The sequence below is a fragment of the Callithrix jacchus genome, chromosome 16 (genome assembly GCF_049354715.1).
Source record: "Callithrix jacchus isolate 240 chromosome 16, calJac240_pri, whole genome shotgun sequence".
Classification (NCBI taxonomy): Eukaryota; Metazoa; Chordata; class Mammalia; order Primates; family Cebidae; genus Callithrix; species Callithrix jacchus.
Window position 1 is genome coordinate 56,445,169 of NC_133517.1, and position 17,173 is coordinate 56,462,341.

The window sequence follows — 17,173 nt, forward strand, 5'->3', positions numbered from 1 at the left end:
AAGGCTGAATCAATTTTCTTCTCAGGGTAAAGCATGTGCATACTCACACACACACAGTTTGCAGAAGGCTGAATCAATTTTCTTCTCAGGGTAAAGCATGTGCGCACTCACACACACACAGTTTGCAGAAGGCTGAATCAATTTTCTTCTCAAGGTAAAGCATGCACACACAGACACACACACACACAGTTTGCAGAAGGCGGAATCAATTTTCTTCTCAAGGTAAAGCATGTGCGCACTCACACACACACACACACACACACAGTTTGCAGAAGGCTGAATCAATTTTCTTCTCAAGGTAAAGCATGCACACACACACACACACACAGTTTGCAGAAGGCTGAATCAATTTTCTTCTCAAGGTAAAGCATGCACACACACACACACACACACACAGTTTGCAGAAGGCTGAATCAATTTTCTTCTCAAGGTAAAGCATGTGCGCACTCATACACACACACACACACACACAGTTTGCAGAAGGCTGAATCAATTTTCTTCTCAAGGTAAAGCATGTACGCACTCATACACACACACACAGTTTGCAGAAGGCTGAATCAATTTTCTTCTCAAGGTAAAGCATGTGCGCGCGCACACACACACACACACACACACACACAGTTTGCAGAAGGCTGAATCAATTTTCTTCTCAGGGTAAAGCATGTGCATACTCACACACACACAGTTTGCAGAAGGCTGAATCAATTTTCTTCTCAGGGTAAAGCATGTGCGCACTCACACACACACAGTTTGCAGAAGGCTGAATCAATTTTCTTCTCAAGGTAAAGCATGCACACACAGACACACACACACACAGTTTGCAGAAGGCGGAATCAATTTTCTTCTCAAGGTAAAGCATGTGCGCACTCATACACACACACACACACACACACAGTTTGCAGAAGGCTGAATCAATTTTCTTCTCAAGGTAAAGCATGCACACACACACACACACACAGTTTGCAGAAGGCTGAATCAATTTTCTTCTCAAGGTAAAGCATGCACACACACACACACACACACAGTTTGCAGAAGGCTGAATCAATTTTCTTCTCAAGGTAAAGCATGTGCGCACTCATACACACACACACACACACACACAGTTTGCAGAAGGCTGAATCAATTTTCTTCTCAAGGTAAAGCATGTACGCACTCATACACACACACACAGTTTGCAGAAGGCTGAATCAATTTTCTTCTCAAGGTAAAGCATGTGCGCGCTCACACACACACATACACACACACACAGTTTGCAGAAGGCTGAATCAATTTTCTTCTCAAGGTAAAGCATGTGCGCACTCATACACACACACACACACACAGTTTGCAGAAGGCTGAAATATTTTCTTCTCAAGGTAAAGCATGCACACACAGACACACAGACACACACAGTTTGCAGAAGGCTGAATCAATTTTCTTCTCAAGGTAAAGCATGTGCGCACTCATACACACACACACACACACAGTTTGCAGAAGCCTGAATCAATTTTCTTCTCAGGGTAAAGCATGCACACACACACACACACACACACACACACAGACACATACACAGTTTGCAGAAGGCTGAATCAATTTTCTTCTCAAGGTAAAGCATGTGCGCACTCATACACACACACATACACACAGTTTGCAGAAGGCTGAATCAATTTTCTTCTCAAGGTAAAGCATGCGCGCGCGCGCACACACACACACACACACACACACACACACACCTGCTGGAGAAGGCAGGCAGGAAGGCAGGAAGAAGCCAGACAAAGAATAAACAAAAATAATGGTACTTTGGCCGGGCGTGGTGGCTCACGCCTGTAATCCCAGCACTCTGGGAGGCTGAGGCGAGTGGATCACGAGGTCAAGAGATCGAGACCATTCTGGTCAACATGGTGAAACCCCATCTCTACTAAAAATACAAAAAATTAGCTGGGCATGGTGGCACGTGCCTGTAATCCCAGCCACTCAGGAGGCTGAGGCAGGAGAATTGCCTGAACCCAGGAGGTGGAGGTTGCGGTGAGCCGAGATCACGCCATTGCCCTCCAGCCTGGGTAACAAGAGCGAAACTCCGTCTCAAAAAAAAAAATACGTGCAGATAAAATGAATGGGCGGATTTAGTGCTGAGGGGTGAAGGAGAGAGAAAGGTGGCGCTATGGACTGACTTATGTCCTCCCCAACTTCAGATGTTGAAGCCCAGACCCCCACAGTGGCTGCTTGGAGTAAGAAAGTCATTAGGTTTTAAATGAGGTCCCAGGTGTAGGGCCCTTTGTTATAGAAAGAGAGCCCCTGGCCAGGCATGGTGGCTCACACCTGTAATCCCTGCACTTTGGAAGGCCAAGGCAGGCGGATCACCTGAAGTCAGGAGTTCAAGACCAGCCTGGCCAATGTGGCAAAACCCCATCTCTACTAAACATACAGAAATTATCCGGGTGTGGTGCTGATTTCAGACTCCTGACCACCGGAGTTGTAGATGTGAGGCACTTCACCACTGGGCCCGTGGTCATTTGTTCCAACAACCCAGGGAAAAGGCTACGCACCCACCCTGGGCTCTTCCGCCATGGCCTGTCCTTGCTCTTCTCACCTGTGTCAGTCAGATCAGGCCGAGCTAAAATCCCACAGACTGGGTGGCCGGAACAACAGAAATTGATTCCTCCCTGATCTGGAGGCCGGGAGTTCGAAATCAAGGTGCGCTGATTCTGTTCCTGGTGAGGCCTTGCCTCCTGGCCTGCAGATGGCCACCTTCTCACTGTGTCCTCACATGGCGGAGGGCGAGGGGCTCTCTTTCTTTCTTTCTTTTTCCTTTTTTCTGAGACAGAGTCTTGCTCTATCAACAGGCTGGAGTGCAGTGGTGCGATCCCGGCTCACTGCAACTTCTGTTTTCTGATTTCAAGCAATTCTCCTGCCTCAGCCTCCTGAGCAGCTGGGACTCCAGGTGCGCACCACCATGCCTGGCTAATTTTTTGTACTTTTAGTAGAGATGGGGTTTCACCATGTTGGCCAGGATGGTCTCAATCTCTTGACCTCATGATCCGCCCACCTCAGCTTCCCAAAGTGCTGGGATTACAAGTGTGAGCCACCACACCCAGCCTTTTTTCTTTTGAGACATAGTCTTACTCCTTTGCCCAGGCTGGAGTGCAATGGCACAATCTCGGTTTATCGCAACCTCTGCCTCCTGGGTTCAAGTGATCCTACCTCCTTAGTCTCCTGAGTAGCTGGGAGTACAGCCCCTCAAGTAGCTGGGGGATTACAGGTGTGCGCCACCATGCCCAGCTAATTTTGGTATTTTTAGTAGAGACGAAATTTCACCATGTTGGCCAGGCTGGTCTCGAACTCCTGACCACTGCACCTGGCCAGTCAGATCTTTTTGAAAGCTCTCAAACACAGTAGGGCTGATTACAGCAGAGCATTCTGAAACAGTGTGGCCCTAGTCTCTCCTGATGAGACCTCCATCCAGCTCCTGGCTTCCTGCTGGGGGCACATAGGCTGGGGGTCCAGCACGTGGAGGTCCTAGGTTCCACTGTGTTGCAGGTTCCAGTCATGGAGAAGTCACTTGGCTGGGTTGGCCTCCTGGCCAGGCCCTAGGGGCGGAAACTAATTCCTACCATCAAGACAAGAAAATTGGAGAGAAATTACAAAGGTCATTTTAACGCATCTGCTGCAGAATTAAACAGACATAAAAGACAAGAAGGAAAGGAAGGAATTGAGGGATACAATCATGACACTGTTTAGGAGGGAACTGTTCTAATAACTATTGATTAGCTGCAAACATCTCTTGTATACTTGATGAAAACAAAACTTTAGCCAGATTTTTAAAAGTAGAGATTTTACAAAACATTTCTCTGATGATAGTCCAATACTTGTAATACCAGCACTTTGGGAGGCCGAGGTGGGAGGACTGCTTGAGGCCAGGTGTTTGAGACCAGCCTGGGCAGCATCGTGGGACTGTCTCTACAAAAGAATTTTAAACATTTAGCCGGGTGTGATGGCACATGCCTGCAGTCCCAGCTACTCAGGCAGGGGTGGGTGGTTGAGGCAGGAGGACTGCTTGAGCCCAGGAGTGGGAGGCTAGCCTGGGCAACACAGTGAGACCCCATCTCCAACAACAGCCACAACATCAAGGCTTCTGAGGCTGCACCCAGGCTCAGTGGGAAAAGTGCTGCAGCTCTTCACAGATGACAGCCACAGACAGAGAGACAAAGGGTGGTGGCCCCGTGGCCATGTGTACACTGCAGTAAGCTGAATCACAGGTAACAATAAATCATCACACTGGATACCATGGCCCCCAAAGATACCCAGGCCCTAATGCCTGAAACCTGTGGATGCCTTAGATGGCAGAGGCTTTGCAGGTGGGATTAAGTTAGGGACTCTGAGATGGGGAGATCACCCTGGAGTATCTGGATGGGCTGTAAATGCAATCATAAATGTGATTAGGAGGGAAGCTGTCGGCGCACAGTGGCTCCTGCCTGCATTCCCAGCACTTTGGGAGGCCAAGGTGTGTAGATCACTTGAGGCCAGGAGTTCAAGACCAGAATAGCAAGCCCCTGTCTCTACAGAAATATATACATGCGTAAAACTTTGCTTGGCATGGTAGCGTGCATCTGTAGTTCTAGCTGCTTGGGAGGCTGAGGCGGGAGGATCACCTGAGCTTGGGGAGGTCAAGGTTGCAGTGAGCCTTGATCACGTCACTACACTTTAGCCTGGGTGACAGAGTGAGACCCTGTCTCAAAAAAAAAAAAACAGGGGTGGGGGAGAGCTGACTGCCCTTAAGGACTGGGGCACAGGGACCACCGGAAGAGAGAGTGTCAGGGAAAGGCAAGGACCTGACCCTATCCAGAGTCCATGGCCTGGGCACAGCATCTGCCATGTGGGTGCCATGAACACATGCATCTCCCCAGGACAACAACAGTAATAACAGCTGTTCTGTGGCCACTGCTTATTACAGTTGAGAACAGAAGCAGAAAGAGGTGAAATAAAGTGCCCAGAACCAGCACGGCCAGAAGAGCTGGAACCCACACCCAATCCTGGCTGTGTGACCTCAGACAAATGGCTGAACCTCTCTGTGTTCTGGTTTCCTGATGTGTAAGATGGGCTTACAAATGGTGCCTGCTACAGTCTAAATGTGTCCGCTCAAATTCTTAAGTTGCAACATAACCAGCAATGCAACAGCATTAAGAGGTGGGGCCTTTGGGAGGTGATGAGGTCATGAGGGTGGAGCCCTCGAAAATGGGATTAGTGCCCTTATATGAGAGGCACAAGACAGCCGTTCACGCCTTTTCCCCTTCTGTTTTGCCATGTGAGAACAGGGCTCATCTTTCTAGAAAGGAAACAGCAACAGGGCCCCATCTTGAAGCAGAGAAAACAGTCCTCACCAGACACAAATCTGCCAGCACCATGATTTTGGGTATCCCAGGCTCCAGAACTGTAAGAAATAAGTTTCTACTGTGTATAAATCACCCAGGTGGTGGCGTTTTGTTATAGCAGCAAAGACCAAGACAGCACCCTCCTCAGAGGGTGGCTGCAAGGGTTAAATGCAAGAGAATTCTGTAAAGCACTTAGGATGGCACCATCCACAGTTAATGTCCACATGGCTTTATGTCCTCCCATCTTGCTCCCCAGGAAGGCAAACACAGCGGTCCAGAGCCCGACCTGGGGCTGGTACACAGAGTTCTGGGCACTCCTGGGCCCCTTTCTCCCAACATCCCCTCTTAATCCAGGCCACAGTGGCCTCTTGCCCAGTGAAGTGGGGTGGGGGGGTGCCCTGCCCCTCATCCCCCAGGGACGGAGAGGTCAGTCAGAGGTCTCCATCTCCAGGCCCAACAGGCCAAACTCTCAGGAGCTCTCAATATGGCCAGGAGCCCTGGAACCCCTAATGCCCTGAGAGAAAGGACCCCCCAACGCTGACTTGGCCCTTGCCTACAGGATATCAGCAAGAGACCAGAGAGGCTGCAGCCCAGACTGTTGGGGGCAATCTTTTTCCAAATACAGTTCTGGTTGTAGGAGCTGAGAATGAATTGTTCTTGACAATATGGGGTAAAGGAAATCTCCAATTTCTGAAAGTCATCTTCTACAAGGCTGCTGGGAAATTCAGTGCAGTCACTCCAGGACCCTTGCTTCCTCCAGTGACCCCTCAGGGCCCAGTTGTGCCCATGTGGGCACCTGCAGTTCCTTAGCTCCTGGGTTGGGCCCGGGCACCCTTGCAGGATGCTGACCACAATGAGGAACCAGGTGCCAGGGTCCACATCCTGAGGGTCACCTGCCACCTGCCAGGCACAGGGCCCACAGCTCTGCCTCCTCCTGACCTGGTAAGGAGCTCTCAGAACTGCCTTCTGTCCTGCCTGCCCCAAGCCAGAGTGAGCCCCTTTAAGGTCTGGGTACTTCCCCCTCTTCCCTGTGGATGGAGAAACAAGGAACTAATACCAGCTGGTTTTTGTCTTCCTAAAATCCACAGGTACAAGTTCCTTTTGGGTTTAAAATACAAAAGAAGAAAAGAGACAAAGTCAGCAAAAGTAAAGCTCAGGCATTGAGCTCTTTGGATGTCTGAAGTCCAGAAGTAAAAGCACCTGGGGCATGGGCAGATCTGAGAGATAGTAGTTATCCCAGTATTCATCAGGGATCTACAGAGACAGACCAATAGGAGATGGATGGATCAACGGATGGACAGATGGATGGAAAGGCAGACAGACAGAAGGATAGATGAATGAGTGGGTAGATTGATGTATGTATGGATGGATGGATGGATGGATGGATGGATGGATGGACAGATGGATAGATGAATAAATAGGTAGATTGATGGATATATAGATGGATGGATGGATGGATGAACAGATGAATGGAAAGGCAGACAGACAGAGGGATAGATGAATGAGTGGGTAGATTGATGGATGTATAGATGGATGGATGGATGGATGAACAGATGAATGGAAAGGCAGAGAGACAGAGGGATAGATGAATGAGTGGGTAAATTGATGGATGTATAGATGGGTGGATGGATGGATGGACAGATGGATGGAAAGGCAGACAGATGGATAGATGAATGAATGGGTAGATTGATGGATATATAGATGGATGGATGGATGGATGGATGGATGGATGGATGGATGGATGGATGGATGGACAGACGGAGGGGTGGAGAGAGAAATAGATGGATGGATAGATATATGAATGGATAAATGGGTAGATGGATGGATGGATGATTGATTCATTAATGGGTGGATACATGGAAGGATAGATGGGTGGATGGATGGATGGATGGACAGATAGAAAGATGGATGGGTGGACAGATGTATGATGGATGGATGGAGAGATAGAGATATAGAGAGGTATGGGAGGGGATTTTTGAGGGGGGTTGGCACACTCCATTATGGAGGCTGAGAAGTCCCACCCTGGTTCCCTCCACAAGCTGGAGAACTCTGCCTGCAGCCAAATTCAGTCCAAGTCTGAAAGGCTCACTAAGTCAATGCTGTAACTCTCAGTCCAAGAACCCATGGAGCCACCAGTACAAGTCTTACAGGCTGGAAATTCTACATCCAAGGGCAGAAGGAGAGAATCCCAGCCCCAGGAGGGAGAGAGGAAGTCACTCTTGGTCTCCATTTTTGTGCTATCTGGGCTCGCAGCCAGCTGGATGGTGCCTGCCCTCACTGGGGGCAGATCTTCCCTATTCAGTGCAGTCTCCTCTGGAGCAGCTGCGCAGACGCACCCAGGAGCCACATTCACCAATGCCCTACATACTCCTCACTGCAGTCCTGTCCACACCTACGATTGGACCCTCACGGTCCACATGTGCTGGGCTGCTCTCTCTCCCCAGCCAGTGGGGGCCTGACTAGGAACCCTGGGGAGGGGGCTGGCATGAAGTCTGAGGACACGTGCCCCAAGTTAGCAGCCCAGAGGTCAAGTTCAAGGCTCAGGCAGAAAGTTCAAAACCAGGTTGAGGGGCCAGGTGTGGTGGCTCACATCTATAATCCCAGCACTTTGGGAGGCCGAAACAGGAAGATCATTTGAGGTTAGGCGTTTGAGACCAGCCAGGCCAACATGGTGAAACACAGTCTCTACCAGAAATACAAAAATTAGTCAGGTGTGGTGGCACATGCCTGTCATCCCAGCTACTTGGGAGGCTGAGGCAGAAGGATTCCTCGAACCCAGGAGGCAAAGGTTGCCGTGAGCCGAGATTGCAGCACTGCACTCCAGCTTGGGTGACAGAATAAGATTCCGTCTCAAAAAAAAAAAACAAAAAAACAGGTGCCGGGCAGGGAGCAGGGAACCCTGGCAGGCTGGGACTTGGAGACCCTGTCCACACAGAGACGGATGCCACTGCAGTCCGGCAGGCGTCAGGTGGGACCTCCCTTCTGACCTGTGTCCCAGCCAGCTGGCGAGGCCCTGTGCCACACATTTTCCAGGGCTGGATCCTGGTCTCACCCTTCCCTGCCTTGTCACGTGCTCTGCCCTCAAGTCCCATCTGGGTTCTGGCCATAATCCCAAAAGACACAATCCCACACAATATAATTCCAAATGTTAAAATCCTAACAGATTAAACAGATCTCCAAAATCTAAAATCCACAAAATCACAATCCCGAAAGATCAAAAATCCTGAAAATATAATCCTAGAAAAAAATAATTTTTCAAAGTTATTTAAAAGACTTACTTACACTTCTAACAGGAGATTTACTTGAGAAACATAAAAACATGACAGAACACTTCACAGGCCATTTTACACAATGAAATAGGCAAAAATGACATGCATATATTTGCAAGCATAAACACTCAGGTATACTAACAACAATCATGAGACTTTAACAGTTATGAACAGACGATAAAGTGCCATGTATAAGCATACATCACTGTGGCTGGCAATTACCCACGTCCGGTAACTGCAGTCATCTGAAAAACCCTGATGGACAACCTAAGTCTTTGGTGAGATCAAGAAAAAATTGATGGGGCCGGGTGCAGTGGCTCACGCCTGTAATCCCAGCGCTTTCAGAGGCCAAGGCGGGCAGATCATTTGAGGTCAGGAGTTCGAGACCAGCCTGACCAACATGGTAAAACCCCATCTCTACTAAAATGCAAAAACCAGCCAGGCATGGTGGTGGGCATCTGTAATCTAAGCTACTTGGGAGGCTGAGGCAGGAGAATCGCTTGAACCCAGGAGGCGGAGATTTCAGTGAGCACAATCGTACCACTGCACTTCAGCCTGGGCAACAGAGTGAGACTCTGTCTCAAAAATTGAAATTAAAATAAAAAAACCATAATGGGGCATCACAGCACAGGCAGTCACCCCAAGATGCCTGGGTCACCCAAAGAGCCGAGATCTGGAGAATTTTTCTTTCATTAATACAGTCATACATAAAGAGCACCTCTTCATTTATTAAGGAAGTTTTGATGGTTTTCCGTATGTGTCCAGTGCTTACACACACAGCATGTGATAAGTGTAGTTTCATGAAGCCAAATTTCTAATGTCCAAGGCAGCAGAGGAAAAGTCCCAGCTCTCAGAAAGAGACCCATTCAGGCCAGGCACTGTGGTTCTCACCTGTAATCCCAGCACTTTGGGAAGTTGAGGCGGGAGGATCACTTGAGGTCAGGGCTTCAAGACCAGCCTGGCTAACATGGCAAAACCACGTTTCACCTAAAAAATACGAAAATTCACTGGGCATGGCGGCGGACACCTGTAGTCCTAGCTCTTTGGGAGGCTGAGGCAGGAGAATCGCTTGAACCGAGAGGTGGAGGTCACAGAGAGCCAGGATCACGCCATTGCACTCCAGATGGGGCAACAGAGCGAGATTCTGTCTCAAGCAAGCAAACAAACAGACCAATTTGCCTTTTTATTTTGTTCTCTCAGGCCTCTGGCCAATTAAATGGTGCCCACCAACAGTGAGGGCAGAACTTCCCCACCCGACCACCTCATCCACCCAGGTTCACTCACAACCTCTTCTGGAAACACCTTCATAGAAACACCAACATTTCTTTTTTCTTTTTTTTTTTCGAGACAGGGTCTCACTCTATTGCCCAGGCAATGACACGACCCCAGCACACTGCAGCCTTGACCTCCTGGGCTCAAACGATCCTCCCTCCTCAGCCTTCCATGTAACTGGGACCACAGATGTGCACCATCATGCCAGGCTAATTTTTGTATTTTTTTTTTTTATAGAGATGGGGTTTCACCATGTTGTCTAGGCTGGTCTCAAACTCCTAAACTCCAATGATTGCCCACTTCAGCCTCCAAAGTGCTGGGATCACAGGCGTGAACCACTGCAGCTGACCCACACCCACATTCCTTAATCCAGTCAAGTCAGCACCTAAAATTAAGTCCACAACTCCACCGGTTGTCAACTCGGCACTCATATGCATCTCCTTAAATCATACTTAATTTCCAAATAAAGACAGTAACAAGGTACTAGTTTGCCTAACGACGCAACCAACCCAGTCCAACTATCTTGTGCACCAGCGAAAACGAACTGATCATTTCCTCAGAATTTGGCTTTCAGGATTTCAACGTTCAAGATTTAAATCTTGGGAGCCGTGTTGGCTCCAGTCAGTTGTCCTGGCGCTTGAGGAGGCGAGGCTATGAGTTCAAGGCCAACCTGAGCCACATAATAAGCTCTCATCGATTAACAACAACAAAAAAAAGATTTGAATCTCTTGGGGTTGTGATTTGGGGGATTTAGACTGGGAGATTGTGACATTTTGGGGTTTCAGCATTTGGGACCGCGGCATCGGGATTGTGTCTTTTGGGATCATGACCAGCCCCCATTGCATCCACCTGAGTCAGTCCTTTGGAAGCAGCGGAACTGGGCTTGCTGCATCCACATTTGGGGGAATAATGACAGAGCCCACCAGCCTACGGTTTTCCTCCCCCGCCCATCATCCATCCACCTACTCCCTATGAAATCTAACCCAGTGACTTTTGTCCTTGTCCCTAATCCTTTCTTCTTACCGTGTTACCTGGATGTAAACCAGTTCCGCAAGTACAACTTATCTACCTTCCTCTTCATCCATCTACCACCCACTCACTGGTCTGCCTACCTACGGATTCCCCATTCCTCCTCTACCCATCTACCCACGACAATCCCCTCACCCGTCTGTCTATGTATTCACCTGATCATCACCTCACCTACCTCCATCCACACACCCACCCTACCCGCCTCTCCACCCACCTATTCACTCATCCACCCACCCAGAGATCCATGATCCCGCCACTTCCCCATCCAAATATCCATTATCACCCTCCGTCCTTCCATCCTCTGTCCATCCACTCATCCTTCCATCCATCCCTCCATCCCCCAACCTACCTTGCCAGCGAACTCGTTCCTCCTTTCATCAAATGCCCTGAACAGCGACTGTGCTGCGGACCTTGTACCTGGGGACAAGTGATATATAGAGATAAGTAAGAAGGCTACACTCGGTAGCAGGGAAGAGAAAGCAAGAGAGGAAACCCACATACGTGAGCCATGGCGGTGCAGGGTGACAACAGCACGAATGATAGGCAGGTGTCCAGGCTGCAGTGCCGAGAGGAAGCACCAGCCTCTTTCTGTGGGGCCACTGGGAATGTTTCTCAGTTGATGGCATATTTGGGCTTCAACTGATACATGGGTGGGATGCCCCAGGCATGGGCGGACTAACAGGTGCAGAGGTGCCCAGGTGTGTGACAGTCTCAGGGCTGGGAAGACGTTCTCGGGCTGGAAGGTGTGAGCAGCAGCTGCAGAGGGATTGGGCTGGGCAGGTAGGTTAAGGTCAGACTGCAAAGGACCGTGAACTTGGCTGTGAGGGTCTAGTCAGCTACTGGGAAGCAGCCAGACCCACAGAACTACTGAGACTACACCTTACCTCCGGCGGCCTTCCTCCCGTCACTGCCCTGCCATGCCTCCCTCCGCCTGTCTGCACTAGCCTCGCACCCAGCACCTCCCCCGACCCTGCCCTGTCCCATGCTTAGTCACGTCCTGGCCTCTGCCTCCACCTCCACTTCTCAAACCCCCCAACGCCAATCACTGGAGTCCCTGACAGTCCCCAGAGCAGCATCTGCCTCACCTTGTCTTCCCACATGCAGTCCCACACCCTGGGCACACACCTTTGCTCTTGTTCTGAACCAAACTCCTTGACATCTGCAGTAAATGACAGCTCTGTCCCTTCTCCACTCTCCAAGACAGCAGGCATTCCCACCTCAGCTGTCCAGCTCACCTGAATCTTAAACAGACTTCCTTCGACATTTTGTCACCAGCGTCTGACAAAGGACCTGGGGCCCTAATGGTCTGGAGACCCTGGAGGCAGGAGCAGTGCCTTGTCCACCTCTGTAAACCTGGTGTTTAACACAGTGCCCATTATACAGCAGGTGCTTATAGTTGCATGTTATATAAAGTGAACAAATGAATGGTGGAAAATAACTCAGCCTTGTAACCTAGAAGGCCTTACATTAACCTTAGCTGATTGTGGAATCTGAGCCCCTGAGGCCATCAGAGTCCGCTTGTGGATGAAGACCCCTGGGAGGAAAACAACTGGGAAATGAGGGTCTGTGGTAAACAGGCACATTTAAAATCAAACACAATATTCTGCATAAAATGGAGCCATCACACGTCAGAATCGGCCTTCAACTCCCAAGGTTTGGCCCAAGAAAAGAATGCTTGGAATTGTGACCAGGTGGGTTTGAAATCCATCCCCTGTGTATCAGCTGGGTGTCCCTGGCAAGCCACTTCCCTTCTCTGAATCTCAGTCTCCCCATCCATCAAGTGGGTCCAGAAAAGAAGCACGAGGCCCTGCTGCATGGCCCCAGGCATATGTACCAGGCCCATCCTGCTCTGCCCAGCTGGTATGCAGACCTGGGCAGGGCCCCCTTCCCAGCTCCCCTGAAAGTCACAGGCCTTCCAGGCCCGCAGTTTTAACTAGGCTCCCTCTGCTTTCTCTCTTCTTGGTGCGGAAGGGCGCCATCTATCAAGCACTTCCCTTGCAACAGGCACAGAGCCAAGGTTCCCATTTGCTCCTTCTGATCTCCTAAAGGGAGGCGATGATGCCATCCACAGGGAACAGGGATACCCAGAGCAGTGAGCACACTGCTGGGGTCGCTCAGTCAGTAACTGGTGGAGACCCAGACACGAGGTGTCTGACTCCAGAGCCCTGGGTGGCCCAGAACCGAGATCTTGGCTGACTTTGGAACCACTGAGAGCCCCCACTCCACCCAGGGTTTGAGTTCACGGCCAGCCGGCGCTCCTGCCTTAGCAGGGGTTTCCATGCTCCGTGAGTGACTGGCAATATGGGGGACGCTGCCCTCTGTCATCTCCACACACAGACCTCTGGTGGTGGGGGTGAGTCCTGTGCGTTGTTCCGTCCGTCCCTGCCTGCAGGTTCCACCCTGTGCCCTGCAGGCCAGACACTGGGTCAGAGCCCCTTGTGGGATCCTTGCAACCCTCCACTTTCAGTTAAATGTGGCCCAGCTTCCCCTGAGGCTGCCCAAGCGGGCCTTATGATGGGTTGATGGTGTCCCCCCTATGTCCACTCAACACCCCAGAATGGAAACTTATTTGGAAATGGAGATTTTGCCGATGTAATGAGTTAAGACAAGGCCATGTTGGCTGAGAGTGGGTCCTAATGCAATGGTTGGTGTGCTTCTAAGAAGCAGCAAGGACACAAACACGCAGGGGAGGCCATGCGCACACCAGGCAGAGACCAGTGGGAGGTGGCCACAAGCCCAGGAGTGCGTGCAGCCACCAGAAGCTGGAAGAGGCAAAGAAGCCTCCCCCAGAGCCGGGGGAGGGGGGGCGTGGCCCTGCCAGCACCGACCTCAAATTTCCAGCGTCCAGGGCTGTCAGAGAATCAATTCTGTTGTTTTAAGCCGGTTTGTGGCGGTTTGTAATGACAGCCCTGGGAAACAAATTTGGGGTTCACCCCCCATTTCCTGCTCTGGTGGAGTTCTAGAAACAGCAAAAGCCCTGGTGCTTTGGGGGTGCAGCTTGTGCTGGGGTGGCTATGAGGACATGCCACCAGCCCTCCAGCTACAGGGGCTGCCGGGACCCAGCAGCCATCCTGCCTCCCACAGGGTCTACTGGCTGGAAACTGAGTGCATGGGGCCACTGAGGCAGGCCCATTCCTGAGAGGCACAGGCTGACTCTGAGGGGCCACTTAGGCTCAAGGACTCCGACGGCCTTGCCAAACCTTCGGGATGCAAGGCCACCCAGGATGCTCCTGCTCCCTCCCTCCCTCCTTCCCTCTAAAAATGTTTCCAAGGAGCTGACCACTCTGCGTCTGGTCCCTCAGGACTCCTCACAGCCACCGCCCCATCAGTATGGCCATGCCCACATAATAGATGCCCAAACTGAGGCTCGGAGAGGGGAAGCCACTCGCCCAGGGCCACAGAGCTGCCCTCCGCCCCCAGCCCGCCCCCACCATCAGATCAGCAGTTCTCAGAGGCCTGTTGCCATGGTGCTGAAGGGAGGAGGAGCATATTCCTGAGCTACATCCAAAAAGACACACCAGCTCCCTCCTCCCTCCTCCCTCCTCACTTCCCTGCTCCCAACCAATGTCAAAGCCTCCTTTTGTGCAGCCTGAGGTCCAGGGCCGCTTCCTCCCAAAGCAGCCAGGGAGCAACCCCGGGGGGAGGGGGGCGCCCTGACTTCCTGGACCAATGGCTCCACACCCAGCAGGGGCCCCACGTTACACCCCACACCCCACCACACCCCCCACGCCTGCCACCTCCCCGCCGCACACAATAACCCACTGGTGTTTCCCAGAGCAGACAGGTCCTTTCCTGCCCCTGCACCTTGCCACATGCAGACCCCAAGCAGAGTGCCCTTCCTCACCCCTCAGGCCCCAGCGCCAGCCTCACGTGCACTGGGAACCCTTCCCCGAAGCTCTGCACCTACGTCCAGCATGCTATTTTCTTGTTGTACCGTGTACCGTGGGGTTGTTGGCAGGCCTGATGCTCTCACTGGGATGTGAGGAAGGAAGGGGGAGAGACGGAGCTGATGAGATGTAAGTCCCCCCGGTTATCCTCCCACATTCACATGGAACCCTAGGCAAGCTGGTCCTGCTCATCGCTACACCCACAACTCCCAGCCCAGATCTCAGCCCTTTACAGGTCAGCAGTTTCCTGGCCAATGACGGGCTCCTTCCTAGGGGTCCCAGCTCACTCAGCCCTGTTCTCCAAGGGTCCAGAGTGGGTGCCTGGGGAACGTGTGCAGTGAATGAATGAACGCCAGGCTCTCCAGGCTCAGGGGGCTTTTCTGAGGCGTGCCTTCACCCAGACCTCTGAGGACTCTGCACAGGCAGGCCCACCTCAAAGCCTGCATCACAGGGTGGGCTTGAGGTGGAAGAGGGAACAAAGCAGGAATATTTACCAAGGTCCTGAGCTGGGTGTTCACAGTGTGGTCCCCAGTCAGCCCTCAGGACCACCCTGGCAGAAAGGCTGAGGAGTAACAATTAAGAGACTGATGAAGAGACCGAAGGTCAGAGAGGCGAAGTCACTGGCCACAGTCAGAGTCTGTGCTGCTGTGGAGCCAACCTGCGTGGTGCTGAGCACGTGGGCACAGAGGAAGGGGCGCGGAGAGCTCTGAGAGGGGCCTGGGGTGACAATCGTGTAGATCTCAGCCACAGGTCACCACAGGTGGTGGCCCCAGCTCAAGTGGTAGGAGAAACCGGTCAGACCTGTCAGGCTCCCAAAACTTTCCACTGAAAACAAGTCTCCCAGCAGAGGTTACCTCTGAAACAGAAGGGGACCGGGGGCGGGGAGGGGAGAGCTGGCAGCTTTTACTTTGCACAATTCCATAACGATTTGGATTTTTACCGAAAGCACAATTTTTTTTTTTTTTTTTTTGACACAGAGTTTCGCTCTTGTTACCCAGGCTGGAGTGCAATGGCGCGATCTTGACTCACCGCAACCTCCACCTCCTGGGTTCAGGCAATTCTCCTGTCTCAGCCTCCCCAGTAGCTGGGACCACAGGCGTGCACCACCATGCCCAGCTAATTTTTGTATTTTTAGTAGAGATGGGGTTTCACCTTGTTGACCAGGATGGTCTCGATCTCTTGACCTCATGATCCACCCACCTCGGCCTCCCAAAGTGCTGGGATTATAGGTGTGAGCCACCGTGCCTTGCAACTTTTTTTTTAATAACAAGAAAATTAACATCTAACTACCAGAGGTCTCCACCTTCTCTGGAGCCTTTGGCCCCTTGAGGGCAGTTGTGGGGAAGCCCCAGTGATTCTGTCTTCCACTAGCCCTCAACCAATCTGCACCTCCTATCAGCTAGGCCCGCACCCAAAGGTGCGGGTTGGTTATTTATTCATTTGCTCATTCACTCCTTCACTACTATGTGCCAGACCTTGCTCTGGGTACTAAACAGGGAGTCAGGCTGCTGCCCTTGAAAACTTGCCAGTCTAGTATGGAGCCAGGCATGAGAGCCACACAGCACAAAACAAAGTGGAAAGCACTGAAAACAAATGTGAGGTGGGAGTGTGGCTGTGGGAGCAATCAGGGAGGGCTTCGCAGAGGAGGTGGTTTTGAGTAGTGCCTTGGAGCATGAATAGGAGTTTGACACAAGGAAAGGAGCTGGGGAGATGTTCTGGACAGCAAGGAGAATATGAGGAAAATTGTGGGTGTGACCCAGGCATCAGGAGGAGTTTAGGGCAAATAGAACATGGGGTGTGGGGTCTGGGATTGGAGGCAAGGGATCAGGCTGGAGATGAGGATGTAACCCAGATTAACGTCTGACCATCCATTGTCTCCACCTTCCCTAGAGCCTTCAGCCCCTTGAGGGCAGTTGTGATGAAGCCCCCAAATCTCAGAGGACCTGGTTGGCCCACAAAGGGCCTGGAGTTTTTCCGTGGGCTGGTGACTTTGAACTTGCTTGCTGAGGCAGGGCTTTCAGTTTTGGGCTCTGGTCTGGTAGGCCAGGGTGGAGCTGACTCCTGCACTCTGGAAAAGCTCCCCCGAAGATTCTGATGACAGGCTGTCCACTGCTGCAGCTGGGACCCTTAAAAATGCAAAAGCGAGGAGTGACAGGGTCTAGTGGTATCCTCAGTGTGAGGACACACTGAGGCCCAGTCCTGGAGGGCCACCCTGGGGCCGAGCTAGGGTGGGGCTAGCCTGGGGTAGGGCTGCAGGGCAGAGAGAAGGGGGTGGGCTTGGAAATATGGTGGAAGTGAACACAGTGGGGACCCCCAATGTCTGGTTGGGGACAAGGCAGGGACAGGTGACTGAGGCAAAGGTCCCTGT

General features: G+C 51.5%; 1 long non-coding RNA gene across 1 annotated transcript; it reads right to left on the bottom strand.

The window, feature by feature from the left end:
- Positions 1-9,270: 9,270 nt before the first annotated feature.
- LOC144579798 (uncharacterized) lies at positions 9,271-14,899 on the bottom strand. The gene is made up of 3 exons (XR_013528210.1): positions 14,763-14,899; positions 11,268-11,335; positions 9,271-9,604 (listed from the first exon to the last, which is right to left on the bottom strand). It is a non-coding gene; the product is annotated as an uncharacterized LOC144579798 (long non-coding RNA).
- Positions 14,900-17,173: the final 2,274 nt, after the last annotated feature.